The sequence below is a fragment of the Carcharodon carcharias genome, chromosome 21 (genome assembly GCF_017639515.1).
Source record: "Carcharodon carcharias isolate sCarCar2 chromosome 21, sCarCar2.pri, whole genome shotgun sequence".
NCBI lineage: Eukaryota > Metazoa > Chordata > Chondrichthyes > Lamniformes > Lamnidae > Carcharodon > Carcharodon carcharias.
Genome location: NC_054487.1, coordinates 28,043,943 through 28,057,867, shown reverse-complemented (window position 1 = coordinate 28,057,867; position 13,925 = coordinate 28,043,943). Strand labels below are relative to the sequence as shown.

The 13,925-nt window shown below is 41.4% G+C and overlaps 1 protein-coding gene across 7 annotated transcripts in view; it reads right to left on the bottom strand.

The window, feature by feature from the left end:
• dcp1b (decapping mRNA 1B) overlaps positions 1–13,925 on the bottom strand; it is a 100,780-nt gene that overhangs the window by 30,587 nt on the left and 56,268 nt on the right. The window lies entirely within an intron of this gene.

Here is a 13,925-nt window from a genome sequence, read left to right as displayed (position 1 = left end):
TGCTGCAGCCTCTCTGGTTTGTTGCTAAATTTGCTTGACAAAGACCAGCATGCTATCATTAATTTCAAGCAGCAGAAATATTTTGAAGCACTAAAGGCAAACAGTAAAGTAGGAGAGGGCCTTCTGGACTTGCTCTAAGTTCCTCAGTCTTTAGGGGGATCCAATAAACTCCATAACTTAAAAATGTACAAAGGTCACCAGCAAAAGCTGTAACAGGCTCACTTCAGAGTGGGATAAACTGATTAATCAAAACATATGTAAAAACTAGTTATCAAGAACTTCTATATTAATATGCTACATTTAGTTGTGTAAAGTGTTACAATCTAGTTAGGGACCAGTAACGTTTTGTTTACTTACTAAGAGAATAACTTTACTATAGAAAGTCAGAGGGGTAAAACAATTTTACAATATCTGACATACACTCTAACATTCAGAATTAACAAGATACATGTGAATTAACAGGAAAATTATGGCCAAACACACTATACAGCACCATAAATGGCAGATGCAACCAAGACAGATGACATGGATTCTCAGCAACCCACCCAGGCATCAGTATCCACTGCGAGTTACACAATCTCATTAAAACTGTCTCCCTCATGAGGTATTTCAAGTGTTCATATTCGAAGGTCTAACCTCTGAAATCCCTCTAAAAGTTGCTCCAACTTGGACTACCTCAATGACTGCTCACCTCCTAATAGTTTAATCCCTTTTGCTGAGACTATGTTCCCACTGGCCTCCCAAGGCAGTAATTCAGCACTGACTCATTTGCACACCTCCAGCTCTTCACCCCCGCCAAGCAGAACACCACTCCAAAGGGTTACTTTGGTCCCAATATCCCGGAGCATGGAGCTGCCGACCTTTCGCTGCTTTTTAAGCTCTGTAGGGCTTCCCTGGGTCTTCACTCTGTGGAGCCTGCCAACAGCAGTACTTTGCCTTTAGGAGCCTCTTCTTCAGCCTCCCAACACATCCAGTCATGTGGGCTCAATTCCATGGTGGTTCCTACTGGTGGTGGTCTCCTCCTCCCGGTGGCCTGTCTCCCTGGGTCCTCCCTCTCTGGGATCTCTCCCTGGGTGTTCTCTCTCTGCCCCCAAGGCTCGTTGTTTTCGCACCACACAGACACCTTTCTGATGTCCTGAATGAGCCCCTTAACTGAAAAAAAAACTAGAACAGAGCATGTGCAGGCTGTCACCTTGTTGTACTCCACACATGCCCAGAATTCTTGGGCCTGCCAGTAAACAGAGTCCTCAGCCTCTGCCTAGAACCAAGTAAGCTCCCATTTCTTGACAGGAGACAGTAAATGAAAGCAAATTTCCCAATTGCTGCAGGAATGTAAACACAGACATATATGATATAAATTGTGAATAATCTAATTGTCAGATAGTACATTCTCCAACATTAAGGTCTTCAGGAATATCAATATTCCGTGGACCCAATTCCTCAGAAATAATTTTGTTTTTAAACGGTTGCATGATATTTATCTATTTTCACAGCTTCACTTTAGGCTGGTTTCCTAACTTGCCTAAACACCATTAATGCAATGAGAAATCTGTACCAATACCAGATTGAATGTCTAAACATTTTCATTTGAAAATGGTTTATAGTAACAAGATTATAAACAGCATAATTGTTGGGAAATACTTTGCAGAAGTATAAGTCACAGATGAATATCAATTGGCAACAAATTTTGCCATCACACTGAAGTGACAGAGAGGCCACAATAAAGTCCAACTCAATTCTGATCTGATTAAAATTTCAATGAATCATTTTTTTGACTAACCTAACGATTCTTAGATCAGTAGGTCTTGTTAACATTAACAGCAATCATGTGCTGCAAATCTATGCTTGGATCCTGCACTCTTGTTCAACACCCACTGTACCATCTTGGTGACCAGGAGCACTGCATTTAAATTTAAACAAGATACTCCAGCTGGGAAATCCTTTCAGCCACTAAGCAGTGTAGTATTCACCAATACCACCATTGCACTAGGTTTTGGTACTAGATCACAGTGCAGTCCCACTTTTATCATTGAATACATCCAAGGTGATTTTTGGCAACTTGAACCTTTTGAGTCCCCAACCTCCCTGCATAGAAAAGAATGTTGCTACAGATTATTATTCTATTATCTTCACATTCCACTACTCAAAATACAACTTGCAGATATACTTTAACTAATTTCAGAGCAAACCAGATTAGTGCTAGTGAGAATGTGCTTTTTGTTTTGCCAAATCATACCATGTACTGAATTAGAATGCACACTTAAGCATTACTCTCATTTCTATATAATTTAAGGTAACAAGGCACCAAAGTCCAATTATGAGGAGCATTCACAATCAGATTTTCCACATAAGATATGATTATAGTGACAACTGGATTGTTTGAATAATATGGGAAGAGTGCACTCCCTCTAAGCATGCCTCCTGTCTACTGACCAAGGAGCTCCACTGGAAGCATCAGTTAAGAAAATTGTCCAGATTTACTGAACAAAGGATTTTGAATGGTGGGGGGCGGAGAAGAAAGGACTAGCAGCCAAATTTAAAATATTTTTCCTCGCCACTGTAATTACTAACAGTAGGCTGATACAATGGAAATTGTTGAAATCTTAGAAAAATAACCCTGACACATCCCAATTTTGGTTTGGTATCTATATAACTCTTTTCAAACAACAATGTGCTGAATACACTAAGATCCTGCAATATTTATCCCAAAAATCACCAAAACAATCTTTAAAGTGCTAAAAGTATTTTTTTTAGTAGATTCCATCAACAGCCAGAAAACAGGGCAGAATTTAATGAGGGCAGCAAGGGCCTGACATCCAATATCAAAACTGGCAGCACTTCCAGGATCCCCAAAAGAATTAAGTCCCTAATTATCAGTGGGAACACTGTCGCCAGGCCTCCTGGCTCCATGGGGGGACATTAAATTGCTGCATCTCCCCCACTGGAGTGGAAATCTCAACTCCGGATTTGCCAGTCAAACAGAGGCTAGCAGTTCTCCATTACCGGCAGCTCCACTCAGAGCGGTGGCTGCTGTCAGTAATACACTTGGGCCTTCAGTAGAGTTCATCATGGGATCCCTGGAGAAAGGTAAGTGACGGTGAGATGGGGGGGCCACAGAAAGGAGGGATGCTGCTGGGGAAGTGGGGGGAATGAAAAGAGAGCCAAAGGAATGGCTCTCAGCGAGCCCTCCCCATTCCTGATGGAGGGTCCCTCGATCAGGTGCTGCGACACATTTTTTAAAAAGTATTTAGCTTATTAATCACAGCAGATCAGTGGCTCTTGAATATGTCGTATCTTACATGAATAAAACAGTACTCAAGTTTCAATCTTAAGTAACACAATTTTCACGTCAATGCTTCGAATACAGGACCCCTTGCTAGGTCTTTGTCTCACATGGCGAGTCCCCTAACCATCGCTGGTTGAATGCAATTAATGCCCACTTGAGAGCATCAATTGACATCCAGGAAGGCAGGCTTTCCCATCTGGACTTAATCAGAGATAGGTGAAAAGATAGCATGGTCGCCACCATGCACCATCCCGCCTGATCACATGGCCCAACCTCCCGTCTTCAAACTTGGCTCTGGGTGGTGGGAGGGGCATTAAGTTCCACCCATGACTTCTGTGACTGCACAAGAGCCTTGAGGTTAGGTGTCACAGTCTGGTCATGTGTGAGGTGAGGTGGTGAGTATTTCTTAAAAGGATTTCCTAGCCTTTACCTGGAAAATTATATTATTTTAGATTGAAACTTGAGCATTGTTTTATTCATGTAAGATAGGACATGTTAAAAAGCCACTGATCTGCAGTGATAAATAAATTAGATGTTTTTTTAAAAGAATGGCAGTTTGTCATATTATCAGGCATAAATTTTGTAGTGTTGTACATAATAATTGTATATAATATTGTTTGATAAGCAGATGACATTGCCCAATCACACTTTTTACTGCATTGTTAAGCATAAAAGCAATGCTTGGGTTGAAAGTGCAAATGAAAGGAAAATAAAAAAAATGTGCGTCAGCCGTGGCTCAGTCGGTGTCACCCTTCCCTCTGAGTAACAAGGTTCCAGGTTCAAATCCACTCCAGGGCTTGAGCACACAAAAAATACCAAGGTTGACACTCCAGTGCAATACTGAGGGAGGGTGCAGTGTCAGAGATTTCATCTTTCAGATAAGATGTTAAACTGAGGCCCCATATGCCCTCTCAGGTGGAAGTGAAAGGACCCATTTCAAAGAGGAGCAGGGGATTATCCACAGCATCCTGACCAACATTTATCCCTCAATTAACATCACAAAAATGGATTACCTGGTCATTATCATATTGCTGTTTGTGGCAACTTGCTATGCCATGTTTCCTACATTACAACCGTGATTACATTTCAAAACTTCTTCATTGGGCTGTTAAATTGCATAGAGACATCAGGTGATCCTCAAGTGAGATTACATGAAAAGCCTCTCTTATTAAGGAAATTATAAAGAAACTCAAATGAAAAAAATAAATTAAAAAACATGAAATTGTAGACATGAACCAAGAACTTGTGAGTTAAAATAAATGTGTAATCTATAATAGTAACATATGTGGAAGTCAGGAATGTTGTGTAGCTTTGAGGAGATGAAGTTTCCATGGGCCTACAAGCTCTTGCCTTCTCAGTGGTGGAGGCTGTGGGTTTGGTCAGTTGGTGCGGTGCATCCTACAGATCATACACATTGCAGCCAATGCATGTCAGGCTGTTTAGAGCAGTGGATGAAGTATTGGTCAACTGAGCAACTTTGCGCTAAATAATGTCAAATGTCTTTAATGATGTGACAACTGAACCCATCCAAGCAAGCAGTATTTCATCATACTTCAGATGGTAGTGGAGGGGGTTTGGAGTGTCAGGTGGTGAGCTATTCACCACAGAATATCCAGCCTCTGATTTCCAATAGTCGCGACCTATGTCCAGACAATCAAGATGTTGATGGCGCAATCTCAATGATAGCAATGACATTGAATGTCCATGTAGATGATAAGGTTCTCTCTTGTTGATGATTGGTTGTTATTGATCAACTAAATATAATAAAATCTTCAATCATGTCATGATCTTGTGATGAAATGTTGAATGTCAAACCCTGAACCCATAACCTTCTGTCTCAAATGTGACAGCAATGGGCCAAGCAGACATGTCATTAAAAAAACAATCTGAATTATATCAGGCAGTCAAAAAGAAATGATTTGTGGCATTCACTCTAATAGAACATCAACACAAAAAGAAACCTTTCACATCCATTAATATTCTGTAGTAATGCAACACAAGCTATTTAATAGCACGTTCCATAAACTTATACTGAAGTTATATTGAAATTATACTGACTGATACATACTTTCCACATGCTTCCCTCGGGCTTATGAAAAATACTTTAAAAGTGTTTGCTCTCCAAGGCTCCATAAGACAGATGAATAATTGTGTGTTTCAGGTTATGCACATTTCTTTTCCTTTCTCTCTCTCCACTCCCTGCCCCCACACAGCTGGACTTGAAATGCAGAGAATGTTTTAACAGTTCATCACAAGATCATGACAAATTCTTGGAGAATTTTATAATCTTAGCTGACTTGTAATTCAGGCATTGCTGAAGCTTTTATCTTTGCTTCCTCTTAATTGGATGAGGGCTCCATATCAAAACGTCAGCAGTGATGCAGAGATGCATGCCACAATTTAATTACTTGGAGTGGAGGATGACAATGTACATAGCTATCTTCCTTCATTTCTCTTTGAAGGCATGCATCGGAAACAATTAACAAGCTTGCTCACCCAACATGTGCCTTACCGAGCTGAGCTCTGAATAAATAACTCTTGAACACCTTCTGAGACTGATTAACGATACTACTGATTTTCACTGAATTTGTATGTACTTTCTATGAAGATAGAATCATCACCTTGCAAGGTAAAATGCTTCCAGCAGTTTTTCATCAAAAAGATTCCATACAGTTGTCCAAGCAACCACAACAAATAAGGGATACCAAGTATAAAGGCATAATCGTGAAGGAGACACAGCTGAACTGCTTCTACACTTGCCCAGGAGGTAGGATTTTCTCATGTCTTTGCCCATGCGGGTGATAGCATAATGTAAGATAGTATTCTAAAAAAGTTGTTTTAAAATTGCAATTTAGATTTGGGTGCAAAATTCAAAGATATCCTAATTGCATCTCAAATTTATATCACCTACCTTTACAGGTACCTGAATGCTGATGTTTCCCAGTCCTATTTTTCCCCATCAATGCCAGAAGCATAACATAGATATGATAATTATACAAAAATAAAATTCAAGTTTAACACTTTAACAAAATGAACTATATTCAATACTAGGACTGCATTTGCCAATGCTCGGTATGAAATTTAGAGTAAGCTTGGCAGTTTTAATTTACCTCAGTTAACAGGTTAAATATGACCAAATTATCTCCATTTCCTGAGGCTTTCTCAAAAAATATAGGAAGTTTTTGAAGACCTAATGCACTATTATAACACAGCATAAAAATATTTTTACCAAACCACTTTTCAATGTAGGTCACAGAATTTATATAATCCAAGCAAAACTAATTTCAAAGCAATGCCGCAACAGAGATTCATCAGGTAATTTAAAGTATACTTCAAAAACTCTTCACATTTTTCTCCTTGTTTAACATGTATAACATGAATAGGTGAAACTTATTTTACTGAACTGAACTAAAGGACTGAATAAGTACTTGCAACTACACACAGTAGTCTCTATTTTGTGTGTGCATTCACTTCACTTTCACTTAGGACAGGAATCAAAATCTAATAACAGAATCAAAACATTGGTATAACATGCTCCACAACCTCAGGATGTTGTAAAACACTTTACAGCCAATTAACTATTTTTGAAACATAGTCACTGTTTTAAAGTAGGAAATACGGCAGCCACAAATTAAATGATTGGATCATCTATTTTGGGGCATTGATTCAGGGATAAATGTTGGCTTAGACATTGGGAGAACTCCTATGCTCTAATTTGAATGGAGCCATGAGATCTTTTACACCCACATTGGGCAGTTGGGGCCTAGGTTTAATGTCTCATCGAAAAGATGACACCCCTATCAGGCAGCCTTCCCTCAGTATTGTACTGAACTGCTAACCTGTGTGTTCAAGTCTCTGTTTGGAGCTTGAACCCACAACCTCTGACTCAGAAGCAAGAGGACTACCACCAAGTGTTAATTGTCTCAAACACCATTTTATAATTTTCTGCATAGATTTGACTCCCAGACAGGGTTTTTGATCAAATCGCTCCATTACTTACTCTGTTCTCCCTCCACATCTGGAGGCATTGATTCCCTTACTTAAATTCAGTTCCAGTGGCTGTGCTCATCCTCTGTAACCTTGCCTAAGTGGCTACCATTCATGAATAAACATCAGAGATATGTGGTAGCATTCTGACAGCAGAAAATGTCACAATTGAGCTCAATCCTGTCCTCATCTAGCATCTATTTTGCCTGTTCCTATCCCTTTTGCCAAAATGCGTCACCCTCACCCTTCTGTGTATGAAATTGCATCTGCCATTTGTCTGCCCATTCTCCTAGCTTATCCATGTCCTGTTTCAGGCAATTTGGATCATCTTCACTCACTGTTTGCCTTTCCTCTAAGTTTGGTATCATTGGCAAATTTTGAAATTTTACTCTTTATTCCATTTCAACTGATATTTTGTCGGAATCCTCTTCCTTAGTAAACACTGATACAAAGAAGTATTCTAAGCATTCTAGCCTTGCCATGTGCCTCGAAACAAATATTACCCTCTTTATCCCGAATAGGACTCATTACTACCCAGTTATTTTTTATATGCTGGTAAAGATTTCTGTGTTGACAGCCATTCTATTTCATACTCTCTCTCTCTCTCTGCCAATCTTATTTTCCTTTCCACCTCCCCTCTCAACCTATTGTATTTGACCCGGTTCTCACTTGCAGAATTTCCTGACATGCATCATACACCCTCCTTTTTTGTTTCATCATAATCTCTATCTAGACTATTTAGATCCTCATCATCTAAGACATCCCATTTTTGGCTCTTAACTTTAGCCCTTGTTGGTATGTACCTACCCAGTACCTGAAACAGCTTTCTTAAAGGTCAGCCATTGTTCCGTTACAGTTTTTACTGTTGGTCTCCGTTCTATTTTACCTGTAAATGACTATGACTCAGACAAATACATGTGCAACATAGGCCATTGTAAGCAATGAGGAGTAGGAAACTTGGCCAACTATTTTCCTTCCCCAACACAGAAGCAGTCAAAAAAAATAGGAGCAAAACTACTACCCTGAATGAAACCAGATAACTCAACACAGGCTGGAGATTGAATCTGATGTTAACTGCATAAATCAAGTGTACACAAGTGTGTGTATGTGTGTGTGTGGGGGGGGTTAAAAGTCATTGGTTAATTATTTGTACACTTGAAAAGACACACTTTGTGACACTGGTGGTAAGCTGCTGAGTTAGGAGCTTTACATTTCGTAATGTTTCACTGTGAACAAATCAAGAACTGTGTAAAGATTGACTTTTGGTCTTCACCAACTAACTGTAAAAAACTTAACATTGGCTGCATTTTCTGCCAGTGCCATTGTGCACAGTTCTGGTGTTTTACTCTGTGGCGTTATTGCAAGCAACAGAGTAGGCAGTGGCCAGGAGCAGAAATGCTTATCAAACAGTTATTGGGGTTGCAGGGCAGTATTTTACAACTTCTGCTTCCTTAACCAGTATTCCTCATCCCCAGCTCTAATGGACGCTTTTGGAATTTATCTAGGGTTTCATAAAATGTTTTGATAGTGGAGCTTTCAAAACATTTAAAATCCAATCGCGGAAAGGGCGGATGTGTGTACACACAGATGTAAGTGCACAACCCGGAGTTCTCTCCATGATCCTGAAAATTGGGTTGGCAGCAGGGCAATGAAATCAGGTTCTGCCAGGTCAGAATCAGCTCTGAAATTAAGGTGGCAGACTATTAGATGCCCCAAACACAGGCAATGAATGGAGAGGGATATGCAAATAACACCATATTAAGGGCAGCATGTTTAAGTGAAAAAACAAAAACAGAATTACCTGGAAAAACTCAGCAGGTCTGGCAGCATCGGCGGAGAAGAAACGAGTTGACGTTTTGAGTCCTCATGACCCTTCAGCAGAAAAGTTCCCAGTCACTGCTTCTTAGAGGGTGCCAATCTGTGCAACATCGTTGGCTTACCGTGGTTAAATAAATCAAACGCATGTGCTCTTCAAGTCACGAGACAGGCACAGCAGAGCGACATCAATGAAATGGGTATTGGTGGCCATCTTGCGTTGGCAAGAGACACTGTCTCCTGAGACTTAACATCTGAGGCTTAGGGTGATAACTTTATCTCTAAGCCATTTGGGAGCTTATTTTAAAGGCATCTTGCAGTCAGTTACAGTAAATATAAGCAGATGATCAAAGCTGCAACTGACTCAAACTTGAAGATTTCATTAGGAACATTTGCGTCTCCCCACTTAAAACAATTGCCTTCATTATATGGCTTCTTATAATATCTAATTTCAAGGAAGTCAGAGCGGAGTAGATGCTCAGTGGTCAGAAATATGGATGGAGATTTATTCCATTGAATCTCCACTCTTGTGCAATGGAATATTTTCTGATCGGCTTTAAAGTAAATCTAAGATGGTTTCACCAAAAATAAACAAGTAGTTCATTTTATTACAGTGAATTAAGATCACATACAAACAAGCATAGGCTGGTCTTGAAGCATGTGCTCATTACATCAATGTAAAGCGGAGTTTAGAGCTCAGCATGTTACTGGTTTGACAAGAAGTCAACACTTAAGGGGGATGAGCTGTATAAATTCCAGTGTATGTGAAATAAACTTTGCTTCTGGGTGTTAGTGTGCTGAACTTTTCAGTGTTGGTATTTTTGGAGTTTTGTTTGGATGTTTCATTCCAAAGGTTCTGGCAGCAAAATTTTTCCTTCATACAATTAAGAGTTTGAGAGCGTATTCCAAAAATTTTTGACAAGGAAGAGGGTGACGAAAGAAAAGATATGAGGCATTTATTTCTTTTACGCCTGCCTGTTAATGACACAGCCGAGTGCCACCTGCAAAAGTCCAAGGGCACTGCCTTCACAGGCACATTTCATTCAAGAAGTAGTGAATGACAAAGGGCACTGTCAGTTCAACACTGCTTGCAGATAGACTCCACCACAAGCCCATGAACGTGTATGCCTCAGACTTTTCAATCTCACAGGAAACAACAGCAACAGTCAATCAGCAGTTCACAGGTGGATCAAGCAGGTTGAGTGATTAAGTGTTTTGCCTTTACTAAATACACAAATCTTTCCTCATTAGAAATCTACAAACAATGAAAGCACTGGATTCTTTTTTGCATCATTCAAAGGTATCCATGTGGCCTGCACTCATTAACTTGGCTTATAGGAATAAGGGCTTCCACTTCAAAGTATAGACAGTCAGTGATCATCAAACTAAGATCATGCAAGTGAATGCCTGCTTCTTATGGGGCAGTCAAGATATCTTCATTTTAAGATAATTCTCTTTCCAAGTTCAACTCATAAAGAAAGAATAGTGCAACAATTCCTTTATGCTACCCCCTTCAGCCCTGGCTCCAATGACCACTAATAGCACATCAAAAATGCAATTGTGCTGTCATCAAGATCGTCAAAAAGCTTTATATGCAAACTGAAGCAGTGATTCAGATGATTGGAGACATTGGGAACTTTTTTACAATACAGCCCTGCCCAGGTGTCCAAAACCATTGTAGTCTGTGGCATTTTCCCCACACAGTCATCCAGAGAGGTACAATTAGGAGGGCACATGAGACCCACCACAGCCAACAGCAGAAACAAGCAATGACAGCAAACCAGAAGGGAATCCTACTGAATCACATTTGCCTGCAGCAAGAGACATGGTAGGCTTTCAGGGCAGAGGTTTTCAACTACATTTGCCCACCAAATTAACACACCATTCTGCACAAGCATTGTGTAGGAATCACATTCACCTACTACAACACTGATCTCTATAATGACAATTACCCCGGGTCCCATTTATATCAACTGCTAACAAAATTAACCTACACCGTCCAAATAAAGTGGTCAAAATAAAGTGCAAAAAATTAATGGCGCAATTTTCCATGATGACCATGCACTTTTTTAAAAATAAAAGCAAAATACTGCGGATGCTAGAAATTTGAGACAAAAACAGAAAATGCTAGAAAAACCCAGCAGGTCTAACAGCATCTGTGGAAAAAAAAATGTTAATGTTTCGAGTCCGTATGATCTTCTTTTGAAGAAGTCATACGGACTCAAAATATTAACTATGCATTATTTTATTATTCATTCAAGGGCTGTAGGCTTCACTGGCTGGGCCAGCATTTATTATCCATCCCTGTTTGCCCTCGAGAAGGTGGTGCTGAGCTACCTTCTTGAACCACTGCAGTCCTTATGGTATAGGTACACCCACAGTGTTAGGAAGGGAGCTTCAGGATTTTGACCCAGCAACAGTGAAGGAACGGTGATAAATTACCAAGTCAGGATGGTGAACGGCTTGGAGGAGTATTTCCTGGTGGTGGTGTTCCCATCTATCTGCTGCCCTTGTCCTTCTAGATGGTAGTGGTCGTGGGTTTGGAATGTGCTGTCTGAGGAGCCTTGGTGAATTCCTGCAGTGCATCTTGTAGATGGTACACACTGCTGCGACTGTGCCCGGTGGTGGAGGGAGTGAGTGTTTGTGGATGGGGTACCAATCAAGCAGGCTGTTTTGTCCTGGGTGGTGGCAAACTTCTGGAGTGTTGTGGGAGCTGCACTCATTCAGACAAGGGGAGAGTACTCCATCACACTCCTAACTAGCACCTTGTAGATGGTGGACAGGTATTGGGGAGTCAGGAGGTGAGCTACTCGTCACAGGATTCCCAGCCTCTAACCTGCTCTTGTAGCCACAGTATTTATATGGCTAGTCCAGTTCATTTTCTGGTCAATAGTAACCCCCAGGATGTTGATAGTGGGGGATTCAGTGATGGTAATGTCATTGAATGTCAAGGGGCGATGGTTAGATTCTCTCTTGCTGGAGATGATCATTGCCTGGCACTTGTGTGGCGTGAATGTTACTTGCCACTTGTCAGCCCAAGCTTGGATATAGTCCAGGTCTTGCTGCTTTTGGACATGGACAGCTTCAGTACCTGAGGAGTTGCGAATGATGCTGAACATTGTGTAATCATCAGCGAACATCCCCACTTCTGACCTTATGAAGGAAGGAAGGTCATTGATGAAGCAGCTGAAGCTGGTTGGGCCTAGGACACTACCCTGAGGAACTCCTGCAGTGATGTCTTGGAGCTGAAATGACTAACCTTCAACAACCACAAACATCTTCCTTTGTGCTAGTAATGACTTCAACCAGAGGAGAGGTTTTCCCCCAATTCCCATTGACTCCAGTTTTGCTAGGGCTCCTCGACGCCACACTCGGTTAAATGTGGCCTTGGTATTAAGGGCAGTCACTCTCACCTCACCTCGGGAGTTCAGCCCTTTTGTCCAAGTTTGAACAAAGGCTGAAATGAGGCGAGGGGCTGAGTGGCCCTGGCGAAACCCAAACTGGTCATCAGTGAGCAAATCATTGCTAAGCATATGCCACTTGATAGCACTGTTGATGACCCCCTTCCATCACTTTATTAATGATTGACAGTAGACTAATGGAGCAGTAATTGGTCATGTTGCATTTGTCCTGCTTGTACAAGGCATACCTGGGCAATTTTCTGCATAGCCAGTTAGATGCCAGTGTTGCAGCTATGCTGGAACAGCTTGGTGGCAAGTTCTGGAGCACAAGTCTTCAGTACTATTGCTGGAATATTGTCAAAGCCCATTGCCTCTGCAGTATTCAGTGCCTTCAGCTATTGATATCACGTAGAGTGAATTGAACTGACAGAAGACTGGCATCCGTGAGCTGGGGACCTCCGGAGGAGGCTGAGATGGATCATCCACTCAGCACTTCTGGCTGAAGATTGTAGCAAATGCTTCAGTCTTATCTTTTGCACTAATGTGCTGGGCTTCCCCATTGTTGAGAATGGAAATATTTGTAGTGCCTCCTCCTCCTTGGGTGATTTGTTTAATTGTCCACCACCATTCACGACTGGATATGACAGTACTGCAAAGCTTAGATCTGATCCGTTGGTTGTGGGATGGCTCACCTCTGTCTATCACTTGCTGCTTATGTTGTTTGGCACGCAAGTAATCCTGTGTTATAGCTTCATCAGGTTGACACATTTTTAGGTATGCCTGGTGCTGCTCCTGGCATGTTCTCCTGCACTCTTCGTTGAACCACAGTTGATCCCCTGGCTTGATGGTAATGGTAGAGTGGGAGATATGCCGGGCCATGAGATTACAGCTTGTGTTCGAGTAATATTTTGCTGCTGCCAATGCCCCACAATGCCTCATGGATGCCCAGTCTTGAGTTGCTAGATCTGTTCGAAATCTATCCCATTTAGCACAGTGGTAGTGCCACACAACATGTTGGAGGGCATCCTCAATGTGAAGGCTGGACTTCGTCTCCACAATGACTGTGCGGTGGTCACTCCTACCGATACTGTCATGGACAGATGCATCTGCGGCAGGCAGGTTGGTGAGGATGAGGTCAAATATGTTCTTCCCTCTTGTTGGTCCCCTCACCACCTGACACAGACCCAGTCTAGAAGCTATGTCATTTACGACTGGCCAGCTTGGTCAGTAGTGGTACTGACCAGTCACTCTTGATGATGGACATTGAAGTCCCTCACCCACAGTACAGTCTGCACCCTTGCCACCCTCAGCACTTCCTCCAAGTAGTGTTCAACATGGAGGAGTACCGATTCATCAGCTGAGGGGGCTTCATTTGTGATAATCAGCAGGCGGTTTCCTTGCTCATGTTTGACCTGATGCCATGAGACTTCAGGGGT